The following is a 23,943-nucleotide window of genomic DNA, read 5'->3' as shown; positions in this document are numbered from 1 at the left end:
CAGACTCTGGCAGCCTTCCTCGTGAGTGTGAAGATCAGGGAGGGGCCGAAGGGAGCTGAGCCAAATGGAAGGCTGCTGGGTCAGGGATGGCTTCACGGGGCCCCGGGAGGCTGCGCTTGTGCTCGGTCCTGTGAGATGTGGTTTGGCTGTTTCTCCGTGGAGCAGGAGGTGGGCTTCGCAGCCTGCTTTGTCTCTCTTCTTCCACTGAAAATCAGGAAGGCGCATTCACATCTCCCTGCAGCAGGGCTCAAACACTCACCCCCTGCCTTCCTTTCCTTTGCCCCCCCCCCCGCCCGCCCGAGACTAACTGGCCGCTGCCCATTTGTTAGGGATGTGGCAAGACTAGCAAGTAATCAAAATGTTCCTGCTTGTGATGGCCATTTCCCCCAAGACTGTCACTCATGCTCTGAAATGATTACTTTCTTGCTATTTAAAGCAAAAATGGTTGTTGACTTTGTGGTGCTTTTGTATCTTAACTGCATAAATTATTCCGGGCAGGTGGGCTGTCATCACTCGTGGCACATCCTCAGAACATCCTCAACCTCGGACTGGCTCCGGCTTGCTGCCTGACTCCCCAATCATCTTGGAGTCACTTGCTCTCCAGACCCACCGCCTCTTGCCTTGCAAGGTGCCCATTCCCCGGGGATGGGCTTCTTCTCTGCCACTAGGGACTGGGGGGCAACAGCAGCAATGGAACAGCAGAGAGAAAAAGCTCTTCACAGTTGGCCATGGCCAGCCTTCTGGCCAACAAGGTTGGTGATGCCACTGGAGCTGGCTTGTGGCAAATAATTTTGGCACATGGTAGCAGCCAACCACGAGGCAAGGCATCCTGACACATGATGTGCACAGAGTGGCATTGCTGCCCAGCAATGCTCATGCCTTCCCCTGCACATGAGTCACCATTCCCAGGCACAAACACACAAGTGCCAAGTGTTTGTAATCTGTTTTGTAACCCCCAAAACGACTAAGTGTTTGAGGGCTACCTCAACCAAACATGCTCTTGAGCACAAGAAATCTGGACACCACGAGGTCCTGTTCTTCCTTGTTCCTGTAGCAGCTCCCTCCCTCCCCAGACAGCAGCACAAGTATGTCGTTGCAGTATTATGGGCCCTGCTGGTGCCTAGTCATCATTACTCCCCTGCCCTTCTCTTAGGAGCTCCCTGGGTTTTCCACGGACATGTCCTTGAGCACAGAGAGGTGGCTGCCGTCTCTTCCTGGCTGCCGGATTACGCATTCTATTAATGCCTGTGTGTATGTACTAGACTGGATGGTGCCGAGGGTGCACTCAGCCATCCCTGTGCCTTGATGGGGCTTTGGGGGCATTACTGGAAAAACCACCTTATGATGAATGGGTGGTGGTGGTGACAGAGTGTCCAGGGATGCCGCGGGCGCCTGCCAGGGTTGCAACAATTGCCTTGGTTTCTATCTTGTGTTGTTGCCTCTGCTACTTGGAGCATGCCTACTTGTGTCAGCATCGGTCCTGGTACTCTTTCAACTTGGAGTCGCAGGAGTATGAAATTGCCCTGCCAGACTGCAATCCTGTTCTTTCATACTTGGGAGTAAGCCCAATGGGTCTCAGTCAGACACACTTACGAGCAGGGCTTTTTTTCTGGGGAAAGAGGTGGTGGAACTCAGTGGGTTGCCCTCGGAGAAAATGGTCACATGGCTGGTGGCCCCGCCCCCTGATCTCCAGACAGAGGGGAGTTGAGATTGCCCTCCACACCGCTCAGCGGCATGGGGGGCAATCTCAACTCCCCTCTGTCTGGAGATCAGGGGGCGGGGCCACCAGCCATGTGGCCATTTTCCAGAGGTTCCGGAACTCCGTTCCCCCGCGTTCCCCCTGAAAAAAAGCCCTGCTTACGAGGAAACCTGCATAGGACTGGGCAGCTGGTTCCAGTTCACTGCATGCGGACTTGGAAGCAAACACTCATTGGGACTTCTGATGAAGCATGGATAGGATCAGGCCGCAAGAAGACTTTGTAGCCTAAGATAATGCCGTTAGGGAACACTGTTAATGCAACAAAGAAAACTGTGGAGCGTCCATTTTGGATTCAGTGCACATTCTGCTCCGGGGTTACTGATCAAGTGCCGAGTTATTGATGCTGAGCATGGCCGAAGCCTGAATGGCCTGCAGAAGGGCGTGCAGCCACCTCCCTTGGACCTGCTTGGCTGGAGCTGCTCTCAACTGCCTTCCTTTGGAGCAGCAAAATTTCACTCCAGAACTCCTCAGTTTTTTTAAAAAAATGCCTTGTCAGTGCAATCTCTTCCTGCCTCTAACTTGCTTCTCCCCCCCCCCCCCGCCCCTTAACCTATCAGTTCAGCAAAATCCAGTTTATATTTGATTGCCAAGAAAAACTGACTGATCCAATTAGATGGAGGGGAGTGCCTCGCAGGGACCGCTGGTGTGCCGAGCTCATCAGCTCCTGCTGCACACTGGAAGGACAAGAGGCATGCTTGTTTTCTAAGCAGGGAGATCGTTGAAGGGACATTGGCAGGCCGGCTGCTGGAGACATTCTGGGCTTATCAGTGACGTTCAGAAAGAAAGAACACGGGAGCAGCTGGAGGCAGTGTGGGGGTCTGACTACCTTCCTCCAACAGGGGGAGTGAGACCAGTCCTACCCAAAGGCAAGCTCCTAATTATTTCCCTTTATTATTGGCAGTATTGCTTTGCGGCATCGGCAAGATCCACGCCTCTCTTAAGAGTTACAGAAATGGAAAAGATCCCAGAAGCTCAGCTGATCCTAGGTCCATTTGTGGACATTGATGAGAACTTGCCTTTGAACAGGGGTTCGAGACAGGACCCCCTCCTCTGCTTCTTGTCTTTCTAGCAGGCCGTTCTTGACTGACTCCTCTGCTGTTCCAGACATTGTAAGGCACAGGGCTTTTTTTCAGCAGGAACGTGGTGGAATGGAGTTCCGGCACTTCTTGAAAATGGTCACATGGCCAGTGGCCCCGCCCCCTGATCTCCAGACAGAGGGGAGTTGAGATTGCCCTCTGTGCCATGTTGCGCGGAGGACAATCTCAACTCCCCTCTGTCTGGAGATCGGGGCAGGGCCACCGGCCATGTGACCATTTTCTCTGAGGGCAACTCAATGAGTTCCACCACCTCTTTTCCCAGAAAAAAGCCCTGGTAAAGCATACGCCCCATTAGGGTCGCAACAGGCTTGGAGAAAAAAATCCCGTCGCTTTAGGATGAGTGTGTGCAAATGGCCTGAAGCTTTTCATGGCATGGCGGTCAATAACATCGCCCAATAAACATCATCCCATTAAGCTTCTATTAAAGGAACAGGGCATTTTCTTCTCCAAGCAGCTGTCATCGTTACCAGTCGTCCAGGCTGATTTGCCAACCAACTGATACCGAGGAATGCCCAGAATCTCCACTTTTTGGTTTGGCTTAGACTTTTGTCATACTTAGGATTACCAATTCTGTTTTAAACCTCTAGCAATTCCTTTAATATCCATTTTTGCTGCCTGCAATTATCAGGTGACGTAGTTTAATTTTATGCAATGACAAGCTGTAACTGCCCGTTTCTGGGTACTAAAGGGACAGGATTTTTTTCCATGGCCTGTTGGCAACCTTATTTGAGGAACCAGCAGGGCCATTCCTGGCTGATGAGTGAAGTTCCCCTCCCCAAGAGCATGAGGTTGCCTTCTGGAACTGGGTTAATGGTAACTCTTAAGCTGGGATCAAAGTACAGAAAGTACCTTGCGCCAGTGCGCCAGTGCAGACCCCATGGGGAAGAGAAACCCTGGCACAGATGCCCGTACTCTCACAAACCACACAAGCTCGCACCATGGCACGCACCGCCCACTTGAGCTGCTGTAGCACAGTGGTTCAGTGGTTTAGCTGTGAATCAGCACTCTACTGGTTCGAATCCCACTTCTGCCATGAGCTCAGCAGGGGGCCTTGGGTCAGCCACTCCTCTCAGCCCCAGCTCCCCAGCTATATTGCAGGGATAATAATAGCACCAACTGTTTACTGCTCTGGATGGGGCTCTAATCTGTCTAGAAGAGCTGTATATAAGCACAGTTGTTGTTTGTTGTTGTTGCTGTTATTCATTGAGACTAATCATCTCTCTGATTTGTCGGCCAGCACCCACCAGCCCCACATAAAGGAGGAAATTCTCTCTCAGGAAAAGCCCCTTGGCAGACTGTACATGCACTCTTACAGTGACAGAGTGAAAGCTTGGACATTCTCTCTCTCTCTCTCTCTCATACACACACACAGTTTTTATATATTAAAGATTTTGTATTGGTCAGTTTCAAGAATGGCATAAATGTGCACACCTTCAAGGACGCAGGCAGAGCTCTCCTCTCCTTTGGGAGGGATGCTGACGCTTCCTGCTCCTTTGCCCAGAGAGACAGCAGCACACCCTTGACAGTGACTGAGAGGTCTCAGCGGAGTTCAAGAGGTGATTTCCAGTGGGGGACCCCTCTTAGGGAGTTGCAGTGAAAAACGACAGCGAGACTTGTGGCACCTTCAAGACTACTAAGATTTACTGCAGAAGCTCCTGTGGACTAGAGCCCATTTTATCAGATCCACCCGGTCGCCCTGGCATCTGGTGAAGTGGGCTGTAGTTTATGCTGCGATAAATCTGTTACTCTTTAATGTGGCACAAGACTCAACAGATTAAGTGGAAGACTTTTCCAAACTGAGGCTCATGGATAAAGATGCAGAGGCATGCACAGATGGACTGAGAGATTGGTTGAGGGCAGGCCTTTTTTCTGGGGAAAGAGGTGGTGGAATTCAGTGGGTTGCCCTCGGCGAAAATGGTCACATGGCTGGTGGCCCCGCCCCCTGATCTCCAGACAGAGGGGAGTTGAGATTGCCCTCCACTCTGCTTGGCCATCTCAACTCCCCTCTGTCTGGAGATCAGGGGGCGGGGCCACCAGCCATGTGATCATTTTCAAGAAGTTCCGGAACTCTGTTCCACCACATTCCAGCTGAAAAAAAGCCCTGGTTGAAGGTATGAGTGCAAGTACATTCACACATGCACATGTGCTCCTATAGCCTCCCTGTGTTTTTATGTTTTTTGTTATGCCTTTTATGTTTTGGAACATTTTTCATTCATGATTTATCTAGGACATTTTGATTTGCCTTTCCACTATCTACAAGAACAGCTCAGAAGGGAACCTCTTTAGGTCGGCTCAGAAGGGAGTCTCTGCTGGCTGTTGTGGAGGGAGGGACAAGGGATGTGCACCGGAAGAAATCAGGGTTCTTTGGATTTGGGTCTTGGGAGGCCATAAATATTGGTATTCTGATATGCAGGTCCTTACATTCAGGTCTTGAAGGGGCAGGGCTTTTTTTCAGCTGGAAGGCGGTGGAACGGAGTTCCAGAACCTCTTGAAAATGGTCACATGGCTGGTGGCCCCGCCCCCTGATCTCCAGACAGAGGGGAGTTGAGATTGCCCTCCACGGAGGGCAATCTCAACTCCCCTCTGTCTGGAGATCAGGGGGCGGGGCCACCAGCCATGTGACCATTTTCGCCGAGGGCAACCCACTGAATTCCACCACCTCTTTCCCCAGAAAAAAAGCCCTGTGAAGAGGGATCCCAAAATTATTTAGCTCCATTATTCTCTATGGGAGAATCTTTCTGGGGGTCTGGAGGGGCTGTTTTTCATGAAAACTACCTACCAAAGTTTCAAGCAGATTGGGTCAAGGAGTCCAGTTTTACCAACCCATGAACAAGGTGTCCCCAGCCACTCTCCTTCGTTCCTTGCCGGGGGCGGCGGCGGCGGCAGGTTCTATGCATTCTACAGGGCAAAGAAGCATAGCCGAACACGCAAGAGCCACCACTGAGTTGACCAAAAGCATCCCAATGCAGACAGAACTAACAAAACCCAACAGAATGAACATCAGACTGAGATCTTGGCGTATGGGTGGGTGGGAAGCTAAATATGAGCAGTCAGTGTGATGCAATCTTGGACATGATTGCTCTCTTTAAGTATTGAAAAGGCTGTCACTTAGGTTGGCAAAGGAGGATAGGACTCACAATAATGGGTTTAAGCTACAGGAGGGAAGGTACTGGCTGGACATTAGGAAAAACTTCTTCACGTTAAGAATAATCCAGCAGTGGAATCGTCTGCCTAGGGATGTGGTGGGTTTCCCCTCATTGGCAGTCTTCAAGGAGTGGTTGGACGAATACTTGTCGGGGATGTTCCTGCATTAGGCAGGGGGTTGGACTATATGGTATGCAGGGCTCCTTCCAACTCTATGATTCTATGAATCACAGCAGAATCTATACCAAACCAGAGAATCCAAGCAGAACCAATTGAAGCAAGGGACACAACCAGTGTTACTCACAGAAGCCAGGCAGAACTCAGGGCCAGTGTAGTAATGAGGTCAACAGAACCAACCTCAAACCAGAGAATCCCAGCATCCAACCGGGCAAGCCTGCACTGAAGGAAGCCAGCCAGATCTGGCAATGGCAGGCAAGCAACACTGACACAGACAAAGACGTACACAGTAAGTTAGCAGGAGTTTAGTCCAGTGGCACATTAGGGGCCAACAAGATTTTCAGGGTGTAAGCTTTTGAGAGTCAGAACTCCCTTCTGTCTAAAGAAGAGAGCTCTGACTCTTGAAAGCTTATATCTTGAAAACCTTGTTGGTCTCGAAGGTGCCACTAGATTAAAATCCTGCTGTTCTACTGCAGACCAACAGGGATACCCACCTAAACTACATGGCAGGTTAGTAAAGGTCCCAAGGCAGGCCTCAGAAAGCAAGGAGGAGGGTTTTGTGGGCACCCACCCAGGTTCTCCCACGGCAGTCTGTAGCCTATCCTGCGATGGCTCAGAGGGGACAGAGCTGCTGCTGCCCTCCGTTGCTGGTGTTCCTTTTCCAGCCCTCTAAAGAAGGAGCAGCAACACCACAACGCTGCACACGATGAGCTTCATTTAGGTGATTCTCAGGGTTTTGTTTTTGCTTGTTTTAATAAATCGACATTCTCACATTTCACTCATGTCTCCTTTCTCTAACATCTCTCTTCTTGTTCCAGTCATATGTTTGTTATTTCCTTTTGAGCAACATTTTTGGTACTGTATTTGTTAATTTTCTGCAGGTAATTGTGCTAAGGTCCAAGAACCAAATTGGCTGGGACTTAGTTGAAGGGTTTTTTTGGTGGAGGGGATACAATTTGGAATGTGGATTTTATATAGTTTCCCAGTTGGATAATTGCTGTTTCTTTCTATGCAAGTTTTAAGTTTTGGGAAGAGAGCTTTTCCCAACTCCCCAACACAGGCCGAGAGGACCAAGGCACAAGCATGTGCTCACATCTCTGTAGCAGAGTTGGGATTTGAACCCATGTCTCCTTGACCCAAGTCCGACATTGTAACCCCTATTTCACTCAGGCACTGCCCGGTAAGGGGCTTGGTTAAACCCCTGTGCTTTCCCACAGAAGGGATATTTTCTACCATTCCCATTTGTGTGACTAGCACTTTCCTGGCTTCTTGTGAGTAAGCGTTGCTTCCATTGCAAATATCAGAGAGATTCTGTGGAGTTGATCTGTGCCAGGAAGGCCCAATGCCCCTCATGTTTGGGGCTGCAAGTTCCACCATCCTTCCTGAAGTAGATTGCCAACTTTGAGGTGCCTAGCTTTATTTTTGGATAAGTAACGCCTGCCGTGGTCAACTGTAACTCCCGTTCATTGAGGGGTTGTGGAAATAGCCCAGGATGTTCTGATTCCCTCCATTTGAGACACAGCAACCCCCGCCTTCATCCTGAAGCTAGAGGTGAATTTTGAGGCACCTAGTTTTAGTTTGGGGTGAGTTCTACCTGCCACAGGCAACCTCGGTTTCCAATGCAAAAAGTATCTGTGCGTGTAAAGAAATCGGCCTGTTTGGCCAGAGTCTGTATGAATTGTGGACGAGTGTTGCCATTATGACAGCGAATCCACAAGAGCTTGTTTTGCAGCACAGGTGCTGATAATAAAGCCACCAAGTTTCGAGGCAAGGCAGAGTTCCAACCAATTAAGCGTATCTGATCCCTCTGCGGTTCTCGTGAGAAGATGGCACGGGCTCATGGCAATGCTCTGTGGGCTTGGTGGAGAAGCAGAATGCCAATCTTGTGGGGCACTGATTGGTTAATGAGCTCTCCCCAGGTTGCTAAGCAATTGGGAATGAATTGGAAAATTTAGTTTTGATTTTTGCCCTTGTCCTGCCTCTTGTTTGAGATCTCTCCTAGGCCCTTATGGTCTGCCTCAGTTACGGGTGCCTTCTCACTCTTGTACCTTTGATTGGATGCTTTGGACTTTGATGCTTTGGTGCTGACTAAGAATGCTGTGTTACACCTACAAGTTACCGTCATGGCTTAGAATAGCAAAAGACTGCTGGGTATGTGTAGTATTAGGTCTCCTGAGATCTTTATTGTTTTATCCACCTTTTTACATATTTTCCAATATATAAACTTTTTGTGCAAATTTATAATAAACAAAATCTCCTTCATAGCTGTGTGGTGTTTCTTTGATCCTCGGCTTCAGTCTAAACCAGAGCCCCCAGCTGGTTTGGTCCAGCTACCTTTGTAACTCTAAACAACGACGACGACGACAACAGCTTATATACTGCTCTTTTAGACAGATTAGTGCCCCACTCAGAGCTGTGAACATAGTGTTATTATTATCCCCACAATGCAGCTGGGGAGCTGGGGCTGAGAGGAGTGGCTGACCCAAGGCCCCCTGCTGAGCTCATGGCAGGAGTGGGATTTGAACCAGCAGAGTGCTGATTTGCAACCCAACCACTGAACCGCTACGCTACAGCGGCTCCTACCTTTTGTGGATATTCAGCAAGTGTGTCTCTCTGGCAATGCCTGGTAAGGCTTGAGGCTTCTTTTCCTCACTCTCTGACCTGAAATGGTGGCAGTCCTACCACTGCTATGTTCAGGGGTGTTCTTTTAGGACTGGGACTTTAACCCCCAATTCTACTAGCTCTTCTGGTCCAGCAGATTTTGTATTCTTTACAGGAGGGGGGTGGTGGTCTGGGGATTGCATGGATGAGGATATTTTGATTTCTTTCATGTTTGGCACTTTACTTCCCACAATCTTTCCAAGCCATTGGCCAATTTCAAGGCCCACAGTTTTATTTGTGGATGTGTTGTGCCTGCCACAGACAGATGGAGCCGTTTATTGTTATAGATATGAATGATGGGTTATCCGAGTCAATCTGTTAAGGGTGAGGTGTTGCGCGTTGTGTTTTGCCATCCAAATCTCAAGTTATTCCATTTTCTTATATTATAACAGTGCATATTTAGGACTCAAGTGGATTTAAAATTTTTTTTTTACACTTTTATAAAGGCGTTTAACTATTTTCTTATCTACTGATTATGTCTTTGCATTTTTTTCTAAAGTGAATAAATACATATACATGCATACAGGAGGACAAATTCATACAAGAGAGAGACATCAATGGATATTAGCCACACTCAGAGCCCCTGGATTCTTACTACCAGTTGCTGGTGGCCACAGCAGGGGGATGTTGCGGCTTGTAGGCCTTTGTGTGTGTGTGTGTGTGTGGGGCAACTGATGGGCCATTTGGGGAAATTTGAGGCCCCTGGTCGGATCCGGGAGGGCTCTTCTTCTTTGCTCATGCGAGTGTCCTGTTTGGACCCAGAGAACCCACGTGCTTGCCTCTTCATGCCTACTGATTTCAGTTGCTTCAGTGTAAAATATTTACATGCAGTTGTTGTCTGTGGTTTTTTAAAAAAATATTTAATTATTTTTATTGTATTTTTTAATTCCAGTATTATTTTATTCTGGGTTTGTGTCAGGTTTAATTTTTTTATTGGAATTTTTATTTACATGCTATTCCAATTGTAAGAAATCTTAAATTTTTAAAGAAAGGAGTAATCAGGTTATATAGTTCCCTTTCGACAGTTTTTGTGGCTCAGTGTGTTGTTCGCATCAACTTCTCCTCCCTTCTAGGTCAGCTTCACCCAAGGGGCCTGGTAGACTTTACTTTTCTATTGAACCCCCTTCTCTCGGGCTGCTAAATAAATGGCACAGGTGCACTTTCCAAAAGAGAAATGCCCGAGCATTGTTGATATACAGCTAAAATATTTATTCCAGCATTTCATTGTTAATGGGGAAATGTGTAAAAGGGTAGACTGTGGAGAGGATTCTGCTGGCAACCAACAGAGACAATTACCCACCCAGGGTATTAATGCTGGGATGCAGTTGAAAAGTAGTATATTTTGCTCAGCTAGAAAGGCCATTAAACTCGTCGAGCTTGTCTGCACCAGCTGTCCCCCCCCCCAGGCTTGTCCCAGGACATCTTGGAACATCTGGCACAGCTGCCACTTTGTTCTGGGGGGGTACTTGATGAAGACTCCTCTGTGGTGCCTTATTACTCACTAAGGAAGGGCTGGCTTCCCCCAAGGGTCGCCAGGTGGCCTCCTCCTCAACGGCCACACTCTGCTCTCTCTGCTGAAGTGAGTGGGGCTTTGATTTCGATTCCCAGCAGAACCGGAAGAGGCCCAGGAAAGACCGGGGCAGAAACCTCAGCCAGAAGCGCCTTCTCCTCCTCTGCCTGCATTATGAATGGAAACTGCATGTTCCCTAGCAAAACTGTTGCTTGAAATGTCTGGCATGGATTTTTACTTGAGAAGAGATCAGGGTCCCATGTGACCATGTGCAAGGACAAGGTGGACCATCTTCCGATGAGAGTATTAAGTCACAGGTAAGTCCCCCAGCTCACTCTTTAAAGCCCTCAATGGTTTGAGTGCAAAAAAACACAAAACCCTTTAAGGTCACCTCCTGGCCAGATGCTGGGGGAACCCATACTTGCAAGTGTGAGTAGCAGTTCCTCAGTAGGAAAACAGAAGAAGGGCAAAGAGTTAAGGAGTTCCTCTCCTCCTCAACAGGGGCCTCCTGAAACCACAGTCGCCACCTGATGCGTTCTGTAAAAAGAAAAGAAATGCCTATTAAAATGTAGGCAAAATACAAACAATACAGACTGTGGTGTTTGGCCTCCAGTGATTTACCCCTTCTAAGCCCATGAATTTAGAAGGCTGGAGCTCTGCTTGGGATTGCACAGTTACTAAAAGACCCACAGAAGTGGAGGTGCCATTTAAGTTTTGGAAAGCTGTAGCCAACGTTGCTGTCTGGGAAACCTGGGAGCATTTCTTCTTCTTCTTCTTCTTCTTCTTCTTCTTCTTCTTCTTCTTCTTCTTCTTCTTCTTCTTCTTCTTCTTCTTCTTCTTCTTCTTCTTCTTCTTGGAAGGAAGGAAGGAAGGAAGGAAGGAAGGAAGGAAGGAAGGAAGGAAGGAAGGAAGGCCTACTCTGAGCTCATCTCAAGAGGATCTACTGGGGGGGGGACCTAGACTTGGCCTTGGGCCCAGGAAAGAATATAGAGGATTCTCCCCGTGGGGAATGAATGAGATTGGTTAAAAAATCAGAAGGCTGTCCAAAGGTGATGGGGAGTCAGAAGAGAGAAGCCGGTTCGACTCCACCAGCCTAGAAGGCGGATCTTGCCAGAGATTCCTGCTCGCCATACCCTTTTCCCCCAGGGGGAGGGAAGCCTTGGAAGGCAACAGATTCACCCTGAATCCCAAACGTGGATTTTTGTCACCAAACACTGTAAAAAGGAGGCTTTGATGCAACTGCAGAGATCAGAAAAGGGAATGAGTAAGAAGAAAGTCTCCTGTTGCCTTCAGAAAACTGTTGTGGCATCAGGGGGTGCCAAACAGGAGATGGAGCCAATGGGGGAACTGGCAGGTAGTGCTGTGCCAAGATGTTATCATAAAAATAAACACGCCTTCAGCCTCTGAGAGCCAAACTACAAGTGACGTCTTACACAGGTTGGACACTAGTCGGCTTCCCTCAAGTTTTGATGGGAAATGTAGGCGCCCTGGTTTTACAGCTTGGCTCTCCATTACAGCTGCAAGACCAGGATGCCTACATTTCCCATCAAAACTTGAGGGAAGCTGACAAGTGTCCAACCTGTGTAAGACGTCACTTTTAGTTTGGCTCTGAGAGCAGAGTGCTTGCCGGTGCTGCGTGTGTCTTAATGTCTTAAGCGAGAGAGACCCTTCTCCTGTTTTCCTGCTGAAGGACACAATGCCAGGCCATTTTCACCCTCGTGTGCCAGGCACCCTGGCATGGTCTCCCCCTCCCCAAGTAAGCGCGCCGGCACGTTCAAAGCCTTTAATGCCCCGCTGTTTTCTCAGCGATTGTCCGGGCTCCTGGTTTGGGAGTTCTTCTCAAGATTTCGTGTTCCCTACAACTCCATAGTTCCGGCCTGATGAGCAGTCACATGATCACATTTGGCTGAGGCTATGGATGAGAATCTCTGCTCCTCACGTGAGCAGACTTTGATTGCCTGGCCAGCCGCGGCCTTCCTGGGCAGAACAGATCTGGCCTCTGCAGGGCACGCTTTGGTTTAATCTAGGTTAGATTACTGCACTGTGCTGTGTGTGGGGCTGCCCTTGAGGAACTTCAGTTGGTACAGAATACTGCTATCAGGATGTTGACTGGACTGGGTCGGAAGGACCGTGTCACTTGGCCCAACTAAATTGGCTTCCAGGCTGTTTCTGGGTACGATTCAAGGTGCTGGTGTTGACCTTTAAAGCCCTCCATGGCTTGGGACCAACATACCTGAAAGTCTGCCTACTGTCATATGCGGGGCTTTTTTTCTGGGAAAAGAGGTGGTGGAACTCAGTGGGTTGCCAGCACAAGGGGCAACTCTTGGCAGGAGGTAGTGCCCCTGGTACCACATGTGCGTGCACAAAGTGCGCGCATGCTCCCAGGACTGCACCATGATGTCACTTTGGGTCAGTTGGAACAAGGGGGGAGTTTTTTAAAGTTTAAATCACCCTTGGCAAAAATGGCCCCGCCCCCTGATCTCCAGACAGAGGGGAGTTTATACTGCCCTCCGTGCTGACAGCGGCATGGAGGGCAATGTAAACTCCCCTCTGTCTTGAGATCAGGGGGCGGGGCCACCAGCCATGTGACCATTTTCAAGAGGTGCTGGAACTCCATTCCACGGTGTTCCAGCTGAAAAAAAGCCCTGGTCATATGAATCTACACCAATCACTACAGCCATTTTCTGAGGCTCTGCCCTCATCTTCTGAGAATAGGCAGCCCAGAAAAAGGCCTTCTCAGTCATGGCCCCAAGACTCTGGAACACCTTCCTTGGGGAGACTCAGCTGTCCCATTCTTTTGCCAGCTTCTGCAGTGAACAAAGACTTTTCTTGTACCTGGCATCCCATCAGTGACCCCTCCTTTCTGTACTATGTTTTAATTGTTGTTCTTATGTTCTTGTATGTGTATTTTAGCTTGGCTTTAATTGTTTTAACAATGTGTCTTGTTTCTTTTTATCATTTGTTAGCTGCTTGGGTGGCCTGATGAGGCAAGAAGGAGGGGTGTAATTTCTTAAAATATAAATAAATAAATTTGGAAAGACAGGGATAACGCTCAAGGTAACCACAACTCAGACCTGGAGATGCAGGAGGTGGCCCTAGGAGTGAAACCAAGTGAAGCATCATGGGATGGGTGGAATCTAGTGGTGCCTGGCATGGGGCAAGGGTTGCCAACTTCCAGGTGGAGCCTGGAGAACTCCTGGAATGACAACAGATCTCCAGCCTACAGGGACCAGTTTGCCAGAAGAAAATGGCTGCTTTTGAGGGTGGAGTTTATGCCATTATATCCCACTGAAATCCCTCCCCTCCCCAAACCCTGCCTTCCTCAGACTTCCACATCTCCAGGAATTTCCTAACTTGGAATTGGCAGCCCTAGATGGGACAGTTCAGAAGAGGTTGGCAAGGGCAGAGCAAATGAGAAAATCTCTGAAGCGAAGCAGAAAATAACTTGCTATCTTGAGTCTGCCTCCTCAGTCTGAAATTTTATTGAGAAGATGGTTAAACTCTTGAAATTTCATATCAAGGTCAGAGACCTAGAAACCATATCTGCTATGCAGTTATCTTGCTGGTGAAGACAATAGTATAGTTTTTAAAACGGCCAAGAAGCTATCAGTGAATGTGTTTGCAACATGGAAACATCTGGGATCGTGGGATTTCATGCAATTCAGTATGCAATAAAAGTTCCAAGCAACCTGGCACAGATAAAGAAGTGGAAGCCATTTGTGACTGCCTGCCTGGCTGGGAACTGGTCCCACCTTCCAGGCACACACCAGGCACCTGCATTTTCCACTACTGGGGCTTATAGCAGGATTTTTTTGGTGTGTGTGTGTCTGTTTGTAATTGTACCAGAAAAAATGGCACAAGGGATTGAGTTAAATCCTTTGCATCTCAGCAGTGGCCACTCAGTTCAAGTCAGGCCCTCCCCATGGCTGTTTTTTCCTCTTCACATACATGTTGTCCTCAGGATACTATATGAATGACCTGTTATTAAAGGAACCTCATAGTCCCTTTAACCAAACATCTGGCTAGAGCCAAGCAGACTGGCAGTGGGTTTCCCACATCTCTGAGCAGTGGGAGCATGTGCTTTACCATGGGCTCATCTCGGCGCACAGTGAAACTGAGGTTCAAGGGCACACCCACAAGGGGGGAAACGGGCCCTGTTGAAGAGGCGCATCCCGTGTCTCAGGGAAATGCAGCGTTGTTATTGATTCACAATAGCGCTGCAATCTCAAAGTTCATTTCATCAGGGCTTTTTTTCTGGGGAAAGAGGTGGTGGAACTCAGTGGGTTGCCCTTGGAGAAAATGGTCACATGGCTGGTGGCCCCGCCCCCTGATCTCCGGACAGAGGGGAGTTGAGATTGCCCTCCGCGCCACTCAGCGGCGCAGAGGGCCATCTCAACTCCCCTCTGCCTGGAGATCAGGGGGTGGGGCCGCCAGCCATGGTCCATTTTCAAGAGGTGCCAGAACTCCGTTCCACCACGTTCCTGCTGAAAAAAAGCCCTGCATTTCATCAAGGACAAAAAGGTAGGTGAATTGTACTTCACAGATGCTGAGCTCCAGCACAGTTCTGAGCTGGTAACATTGCCACAACTTAACTTTTGCCCATCAGTGTGATGAGATGTTCTCCTGATGAGAAGCGGCAATTCTTGGTTGTATTTCTACACATGGGATATGTACCACAAGAGCTTTACCACATCAGAAGTTGTGGCGGGGACAGATTCTTCTCCTGACACAATGCTTATATTTCTGCTCTTCCTTGTTTTGTTCTCCTCGGGATTCGTAGGCATCCTTGGGGACTTCCATGCAGGTCACAGACTTCTGCTACTGACTGTGGCTCTAATGTGAAGAATCTGATGGGAGATCCTTTTCCAGGGCTCCCAGCTGTCCTCAGAGTCCCATGCTGACCTCCCCCAGAGCCTGGAGAAGACACCTCTCGGGGCCACTCTGGAAGATGCTGGTTTGCAGTAGAAGAGCAAGATCTGGGTCTGAGACTCAAGTGAAGGTGCTACTGGACTCAAACCTTGCTCTTGGGACCAGCTGTCCTCTGATTTTAAGGATCTGGAAACGCTAACTGAAAGCCAACACAGAAGCCTCAGTCATAGTGCCTGTAGCATTCATTAAGCAAACCCCTCTAGGTTTAGTAGTGAAGCATGATGCTCGCTTACTCATGAGAAGGCCTGTGATGCACTCTGTGATCTGCTCTGAGTCTGCATTGCAGGGAGAGCGGACTATAAGTCTAATAAATAAATAAATAAAAAAAATACTTTCTTTAGTGTCCTGACTGACGTTGGCGACACCCACCCCGTCTCACTTTCACAGGAAGGCAGAACAGAAGCAGCAGCTCCACCGAGTGTGGCAGTGATATTTTCCTCCAGAGAGCCCTAGTCCGCAATGGGTTTTGCCAGAGGCCCATTCCAAATGGCTGGGGGAGGAGAGGATTGGTTGACCAAGAGCCCCAGCCCCGTTCCCCCAAATGCTCACCCACCACATCTTGCTGCTACAGATGCCTTTCTTCCCAAAGGACTGGATTTGGCCCAGGTTTACTAGCCTTAATTTTTATTTGTTTTATTTATTGATGTCATTTATACCCCGCCTGTCTCACGGAGACTCAAGGCAGATTACATAGAGTGAGATTAGCACAGTCCATACCAAGGACAGCTCAATAAATAATGCCATAGGATAAATAAATGCAAGTTCACAAAGACGTAACATTAGCAAAAATATAAAACAAAGTTGAAGAAATGCTGAAACAGAGCATAAGCAGTTCTAGGACTGACATTAGGCAACATAGAACTACTCAGTAGGGTCATGCTTAAAGTAACAGGTAACATAAGGCAACATAGTGGCGAAGTCCACGGTCCCTAACTCTTAAGGTTGCTGCCCTAACATAAGCTTTTAAGCAGCCTGCTGGGCCCTGTGGTGACCCAGAGGTCCTTGTCACCAGGGGAGGGAAGCATCGAGCACTCGGCTAAAGAACATGTTTTCTAAAATATAGCTCCACCACTACCCTTTCCTTCAGTGGTAGCTAACATTTTCCTCTTCAAAATGTCATTCGTGTTCTGGTGCTAACTTTAGCTGACTGAACGCTGCCAGCTAACTAGTGACTAGTGAGGGGAACATATGCCTCGCGTCACAATGGTGTTGGGTTCCAGTTTTACACTGTCAGACCTCTCTGCTTTGAGCTTCAGCGCACATATGCTTCCCTTGCTTTGATAACCTACAAAGAAGCAGCAGCTGAGTCAGACTTGCCTTTCAAATGGAAAATGCCTCGTTAGGAAGAAGCAAGCGGGGGCCGTGTGCTCCGGGAAGCTGCAGCACTGAGCTCCCCCCACCACCCCATGCCTTTGATAGCGGCAGATCTGCACCTGCTCCCAGCTGGCAACATGTGGCAACATGTGGAACAGGGATAAGCGCTGCAAGAGAAGGAGATTACACGGGAGCTGGGATGAAAGCAGGCCAGATGCTCAGGCATGAAGGAGAGATTATTTTTGTACCTGGGCAAGAAAGGGAGCTCGGCTGTATGAGATGGGGACTGGTGGTCGTGCACAGGTGGGAAAGGCTGTAGGTCACTCCGAGAATGCCTGGTTAAAGATCTCCGGTTTAAACCCTGGCAGCTCCAGTTAAGGATTCGGCTAACAGAGCTAGAAAAGGGGAAAGGCCTCTTGCTAGAGAACTCTGTCCAGTTACTGATCCAGAGGAGTTAGCCGTGTTAGTCTGTAGTAGCAAAATCAAAAAGAGTCCAGTAGCACCTTTAAGACTAACCAATTTTATTATAGCATAAGCTTTCGAGAATCAAGTTCTCTTCGTCAGATGCCTGGGAGAATGCGTGGGCAGCCCGGTTTGTCTGAATCCAGATGAGTCGACACATTTGTTTTCGGCAAACTGACGTAGAGGAAAACTTTTCGGAACTCCGTGCAAAGAGAGCAACCTAGCTTAGGGAATTAAATGTGTGAATGCGTTTGGCTCTAGCGAGCATCTATATGCGTGGGTTGGCTTGCCCCCTTTTCCTCCTTCAGCCAGTTACGGACAGATTGCCTTATTTTAACTGTGGGCAAGAAACTCTGTGCTGGTGAAGTTCCCTGGCCACTTCCCGGGCCACCTAAACGCGTCTATGTGGGTGGGATTACAGAAGTAGGCTCCAGTTTTCATAAGCAACACATATAAAACTCTCTCCCGTCCCCCTTCCCTCCTCAGCCCGTCCAAATCCCCGCTCCCCCCCAGCACTTAGACTTCAACCTCCTCTCCGGAGGAAACGTGAAGAGGTTGATAGTTCGTTTGTTTAACTTGCTTTGGGAATCTGCAGCTAGGTTCCTGAAGCACTGTGCCTGAGTTTTAAGTAAGACTCTCGGGCAATTCTTGCTTGGGAGTAAAGAAAGTTTACTCCTGAGCGTTTTTTTTTCGCTTGGGGACTCACAGAAACAGTCCTTGAGCCCTTTTGTTTGCGGCAAGCAGCCGCCCCGTGCGCGCTTTGGTCTTTTGGTCTTGGCTTGGAGACAGCTTTAACAGTCTGTCTCTGGGCAGTAGGCCTGGGGATCTTTTGAGTTCTTGGGTTTAGAGAACCTGGGAGCGCCTTTTTCCTGGTCTCGTGGCTTGTAACCGAGCCTACACGAGAATAGGAGTTGAAAGCAAGGAAACCCTCACCCCCTTTGGAAACCCTTTTAAAAGTCCTTGAGGACTAAGAGGAGAGGAGCTCCGAAAAAAAATAAGTCCCTGGAGAGGACGGTGTAATCCTGTGTATGCCCCTTTAAGAATCCTTGAGGACTTGTAAAAGCCCCTGGAGAGGACTGGCTTAAAGGACCCCCCCCCCCCCATGGGCATTGCATCAGTGTGCAAAATAAAAATAAAAATAAAATAATAATAATAAAAATGTACCGTACTAACACCAGAGTACCCCACTTGGAGAAGTGGGTGGTAAAGAAAGGAAAACACCCTTGGGAATCCTGTCCAAATAGCTAGAGATGCTTTCCAGGATTTTTGTGGAAAGGAGAAACCCAATTCGGATGATGAGGAAGACAGGCTCTTCCAAGCCGGGAGAAATGCTAACCTCCCCAGATCAGCCCTCAAAGTAAGCATCCCTTGCCAGCCAGCAGACACCCCCCCCCCCCACTCCGCTGCTGAGCTTGGACAGAAAACAGTTTCCCCTCTAGAGCTGAACATCTAATGGATTGTAGAATTCCTTGAAGAAACTCAGACACCCTAGATTTTATAATATCTAGTGCAAAAGGTAAAAGAAAGAAAGAAAGAATTTTGTGTAAGGAAGCTTGTATTTGTGTGCATGAGGAATGGTAGGAAGTGACTTCTTGCCATCCGGCAGGGATAGCAGCTGCAATCTGTTCCCCCTGTTTGTGTGTGGGTGTGCAAATTGTGTGTATGAAGGGCCCCTTGCTTCTCAAGGGACCCTGAGCATCTTCAGGAGGATTGTATTTTGTGGGCATTTCCAGGCTGGGTGGTGGTCTGGCAGACAGCCCAGGACAGTCTGTAACCTGGTGTTAACCCTTGGTACCGGGGAGACAGCAGGAGCAGATATGGCCGGGTTCTGTGTGCGAGACATACACCATACTTGAGTTATGGTCCAATTTACTCCCTCCACTCTCGACTTCTGACCAGTTCAGGGGCCGGGGAAGTTGCTCGGTGTGTTAGTGGTTGCATTTGTAGGTTGAATTTGATTGCGGATAGGTGAAACAGTCCTTCTGCTAAGAATTCATCCTGGCCCCCTCTTTCGCTAGGTCCCCCAGCAAGGGAACTCAGACCTAGTGGATGCAGGCAAAAGGCTTATTTGTTGTGTTGTCTAGGACTGATTTTTCTGGTAAAACTCTGATTTGGAATGTTAAAATGACACCTGAGATAGGATAAATGTGTTGTGGATATTGAGTAAAAAGGATGATAGTTTAAGTTAGAGAAAAGTGATTTAGTTTTGGAGAAAGGAAATCTAGCCTCCAAATGAGAAATGGCCCGTGCTACCACAAAGGCCGTCCATGATAGAGTATCTTCCCTAAAACAACAATTAAGGGAAGACAGGTAGCTGAATTTCTGGCTGCTCAGATTAAGGCCAACCACCAGGCTTGTTGTGTTAGGATGAGAGCTCTGGGGAGTCAACTTGGTTTGCTTAGAGAGTTGATCGCCTCTACTCATTCCAGTGACTTGCCGAGACGCTCCCTCTTGACCTGCTCGCCTCCTGATGCCTTGGCCAAATACTGCCAAAAGAGAGCCAGAAACTCAGCAGAAGTAGAACAGAGTCTTTTAACCAGGACCATAAGAGATTTTTATGGGCAGAACTTAGGAGACATGGCTCACTTCTGTCCTCCTCAAGACCTCCTTAAGAGAGGCATAATCTGTCATCCGCAGACCTCCTTAAGAGAGTCAAAATCTGCCGTCCCACCTTAAAGCGTGAGGCCTGTGTTAACCCTCTCTGCGCCTATTTGTCTCAACCACCCAACCTGGGTCTCCATGGTCCGGGAAGCTAAATTTACCCAAACCTGAAAGGAGACGAGATAGAAACTATTAATAAGGGAAGAAGGAGCTGACGAAAAACGTAGAAACTTCCTCAAGAAATAGAAAGCCTTGTAAATGGCCAGTTTGAAGAGAAAAACACACATTGGCATGAAGTGTAATAAAACTCCTGGTGTATAGTACTATGTGTAATAATACTCCAGAGGATAGGATAGGACTTTTGAAGCCCCTCCAGTCTAATGCTGAGAGCAGCAGAAGAGACTGTGCTTCCCTACCACGGAACTAGAAATTTGGCCCAGCCTCTGAGCATGTGCAGAGCTTAAAAAAAAAAAAGAAGAAGAAGCCATTCCCCAAGCAATTGTCTTGGCTCCCATAGAACGCACCCAGCCAAGCTATGCGGAACCCACCGTGACTGGGCCCTACAAACCAGTCAAATGGGAGCGCAAATGCAGCCCCCTTAGGAGACCCAAAATGGCGTTAAAAATCACTGAGGTCAGCTAGCTTGGTCTCAGCTTTCCCGAACCAGCAACTCTGAAGAAAAGATTGTGTGGTGCATCTGTGGTTTAATAGTATTTGTACTGATTCAGAGACATTTGTGCATCGGTTTCCCCATTTTAAAATACTTAAGCCCAAAGTTTAGTGAAAAGGTGGAACCTCCAGTGCCAGGAGCAGTCATGAATGTAGTAATGCTCCCAGGCTGAGATCAGCCTAAATAAAAGTGCTCATTGGTTTCCTCTTAGAACTTGGAATAGAAAGGACCCAAGAGTAGTAGAACGTCTCCAGGATGGAATGTAAATTCGGGTCCCCACAACCCCATCCTTTTTTTAATTGTAAGTCTCTCTCTCTCTCTCTCTCTCTCTCTCTCTCTCTCTCTCTCTCTCTCTCTCTCTCTCTCTCTCTCTCTCTCTCTCTCAATATGTTTATGAACCTCTGCTTTCAGAGGCACTTTGTTGTACCCCACTTTATGGAAGTCACTGGCCTTCTGAAAACAAGGGGGGGAGAAATAGCCTCTCCCACAACCCAATCCATTGTTTTCAGAAGCCCAGACAATCTTGGTTAAAGGCATAAACCCAAAATTATTACATCATCATTGCATTATTGTTGATTACATGCTGCAAGACAAAATTTTTCCCGTAGGACGGATCTTTCTTTAATAAACTGCCATATGCCCGGTTGAATTAACCAATAGCCTACCTTGCAGGAAGGGTGGTGCCTTTGAATAGCTGACAGCTGCACCCACCCCATTCTTTTGTTTGCTTAAGCCAACTCAGTACTGGCATATATATATATATGTATCCCCTTTTGTTATATGTCTAATAAATGGACTGGATTGTTGGGTGAAATGTTAATATTGGATGTTAAGTAGGAGCTAGATGGTGTGTGTAAAGAATAATTATTAAGGCAGAAGGAAAGATGAAGGCAAGCTGTATATTTCAGTTGGTCTAATAGGAAGTAATATGTAGAGGTAGGATCATTTGGTATGTGCAAAGAGGTTTAGAGATATTTCTGAGAACTGTTTGGAATAAAGATATAGAGAATTAACGCTTTGAAACACCCGGCAGCCAGTGTCCTCTTTACTACTGTACAATTTACCTTGATGCTGACCTGCTCAGCAGCAAGAAGTTCTTCCCCTCCCCCTTCCCCTTTTTGCTATGTTTTCCTTTTCCAAATGCTGTTAGTGTTCTTGTGATTCTTGAGGAAGCAGACATGAGACCCTCCAGCAACCCCTTTTGGAAACCTACCTACGGAGCAGCCAAAGGAGCAGAATTTGAGACTCCTTCGCTGGCCAGAGGCTGCCTCCGTTTTTCTGGCTGATTTGATTCAAAGGCCAGCACCAGCTCCATGGAAGGGCAGCCCTCTCTTCCAAGGGGACCCCTCATTTTTTTTCTCTTTTTGCTAAAGGACATGCGTGTCATTCCATTTTTGTTTTTGGGGACATTGCCGCTTATTCTGTCCAACGCCCTTTCTGATACAAGGGGGGGTGTAAACACTTTCCTTCCTACCTTGTGTACCTAGTTGCATTTCTTTTGCCCCTCATTCGGTTACTTATTTGATTGAATGTATTCCTGAACTGAGTTCATCGATCTATGCTTACTGTTCAAATTGATTTTGATCTGCTTTTTACATTAAGTTCATTGGGTGTTAAGCTAATTTTTATCTTTGGTTTTTCCTTACATTATTGAATTGTTATTTGCCTTCTTAATTTTGACCTGCTTTTTGCAGTAAGTTCATGAAGTGTTAAGCTAATTTTATCTTTGGTTTTCCCTTACATTATTGAATTGGTGTTATTTACCTTTTCATTTGTTCTATTCTGACTCACTAGTTATGATGATGCTTGTATGTTTACATAGGGCACTGCCATTTGATTGGATTCCTTGCCCTTCACCAACCATATCTGATTCCTATGCCTTTAATGCCTAGGGTTAATTCATAGTATCCCATTCACTTAGTGCTTTTGGTTTTTGTGCATCATATTGTTGCATTTTCTTCGCTTTAACTGTTTGCATCCATGTTCATGGTCAATGCTTTGTTGTTACATTGCTTTAAGGGTTGCCTAGAAATCTTTGTGTATTTCTCTGTCACCTTCATTGCTATGCCTCTCACCTGTCAACTCTCAGGCAGGGGAAGCCACTATACTGGTTGAATTAATTTTGATATGCTTTATTTTTATCAGTTGCTTTTTATATGTGCTATTTTGACATAATGCCCTCATTTATTCTATGCTTGTATGTTTTTGTGGAGCACTGCCATTCATTCTGATTGTTTGCTTTTTACTGACACTATTGGATTTCCATTGGACTCTCGCATTGATTATGCTGCCTTAATGCCTGTGTTACCTCACTGCATTTCACCCTGTATGTGTATACATATTGTTATGGCTTACTAGTACTATGTGTATAAAAGCATGCATGATTTATATGAATGTAAGATGCCTGTGATGATGCTCAATGAGGTTGTCTGCCCACCCAGCAGCTCCTACCTTAAGCCGCTCTGATGTATAGCCCCCTTGGGTACTAGGGGGGGAGGTCTCTTTTATTAGGGCGCCTCACCCCTACCAGCCTAGCTACTGCATGCTCAGACCACAGGGAATGGAGATGACTCCATCCACCTCCAAGCTCCACCAAGCGGAGACCCAGCCAATTGACCAGAAGCTGTGTGCCTAGAACTCCTCCTTGATCCCCACCGACCCTGCACTGCGAAGTGACAGCGGAGTGGAAGTGTGTTCTTGTTTCACGTATTCATAGGCTGAATGAGCTTGTTTCTGTATATATATGTGTAACACTGTTTGACAGCTATACTGTAAACTGTGCCTCTGTGAATACTGTATGCTTGCATCTACCCGTTATTATTGATTGCATGTGACTATGGCCTACTGATGGTGTATACTATGCCTGCTGATTCCTACTGGTCAATCATTGCTTATTAACCACTATAATTGATTACTGCTTATTGGTTACTACCTTTGATTATTAATGTAATACTGAATATTAAGGTTTAGCCCTCCTCAGCTGGAGCCCCACCGCTACGGGAATATCCAATCTGACCATGCACCCAATTGTTGTTATGTTGATCTTCCAGGTCTTGGTGCTCTCCGTCCATCCCTTGCGTGTTTTATTACCCTTGTTGTTATGAACCATGATAGTTGTGTGTACATTTATGCGTACGGACTGAACCGGTCCCATGGACACTTTGCCTGCCGGACACCGCTCTGAGGCCCTCTTGTGGACTAGGGGGGGAGCGTTCCTCTCTACCTCTTGACCCACGATCTGCCTCCAGACAGCCACCTGTGGCTCCACCTCCATGAGGACTAGAAACTGTGTGCCTGACGTCTTGTCTACCAGCCCACGCTCCAGCGCTGCAGTTCAACGCAGATGTCTAGGGGAGTGCACAGACACATGGACTAAGTTTGCTTGTCTCTTGTATATATGCAACCCAGTCTCATAGCTGTGCTGTGGACTGCGCCATCTGTGATCTTTTTCCTCCCCTGGTCCCTATGGACTTATTCCAACGACTTGCCTTCTAGGAAGTGTAGTCCTATGAATTTAGTTCCCCAAGTTGTATGCCGTATGAATTGTTCTCTCAAATCTGTTTTCCTCAACTATAAGTGCTTTTAAGGTATTATGGTCATTATCCTTGTGTTTGTTTGT

Source organism: Eublepharis macularius, chromosome 7, assembly GCF_028583425.1.
Source record: "Eublepharis macularius isolate TG4126 chromosome 7, MPM_Emac_v1.0, whole genome shotgun sequence".
NCBI lineage: Eukaryota > Metazoa > Chordata > Lepidosauria > Squamata > Eublepharidae > Eublepharis > Eublepharis macularius.
The sequence above is the reverse complement of the archived record's forward strand: the minus strand, read 5'-3'. Positions refer to the sequence as shown.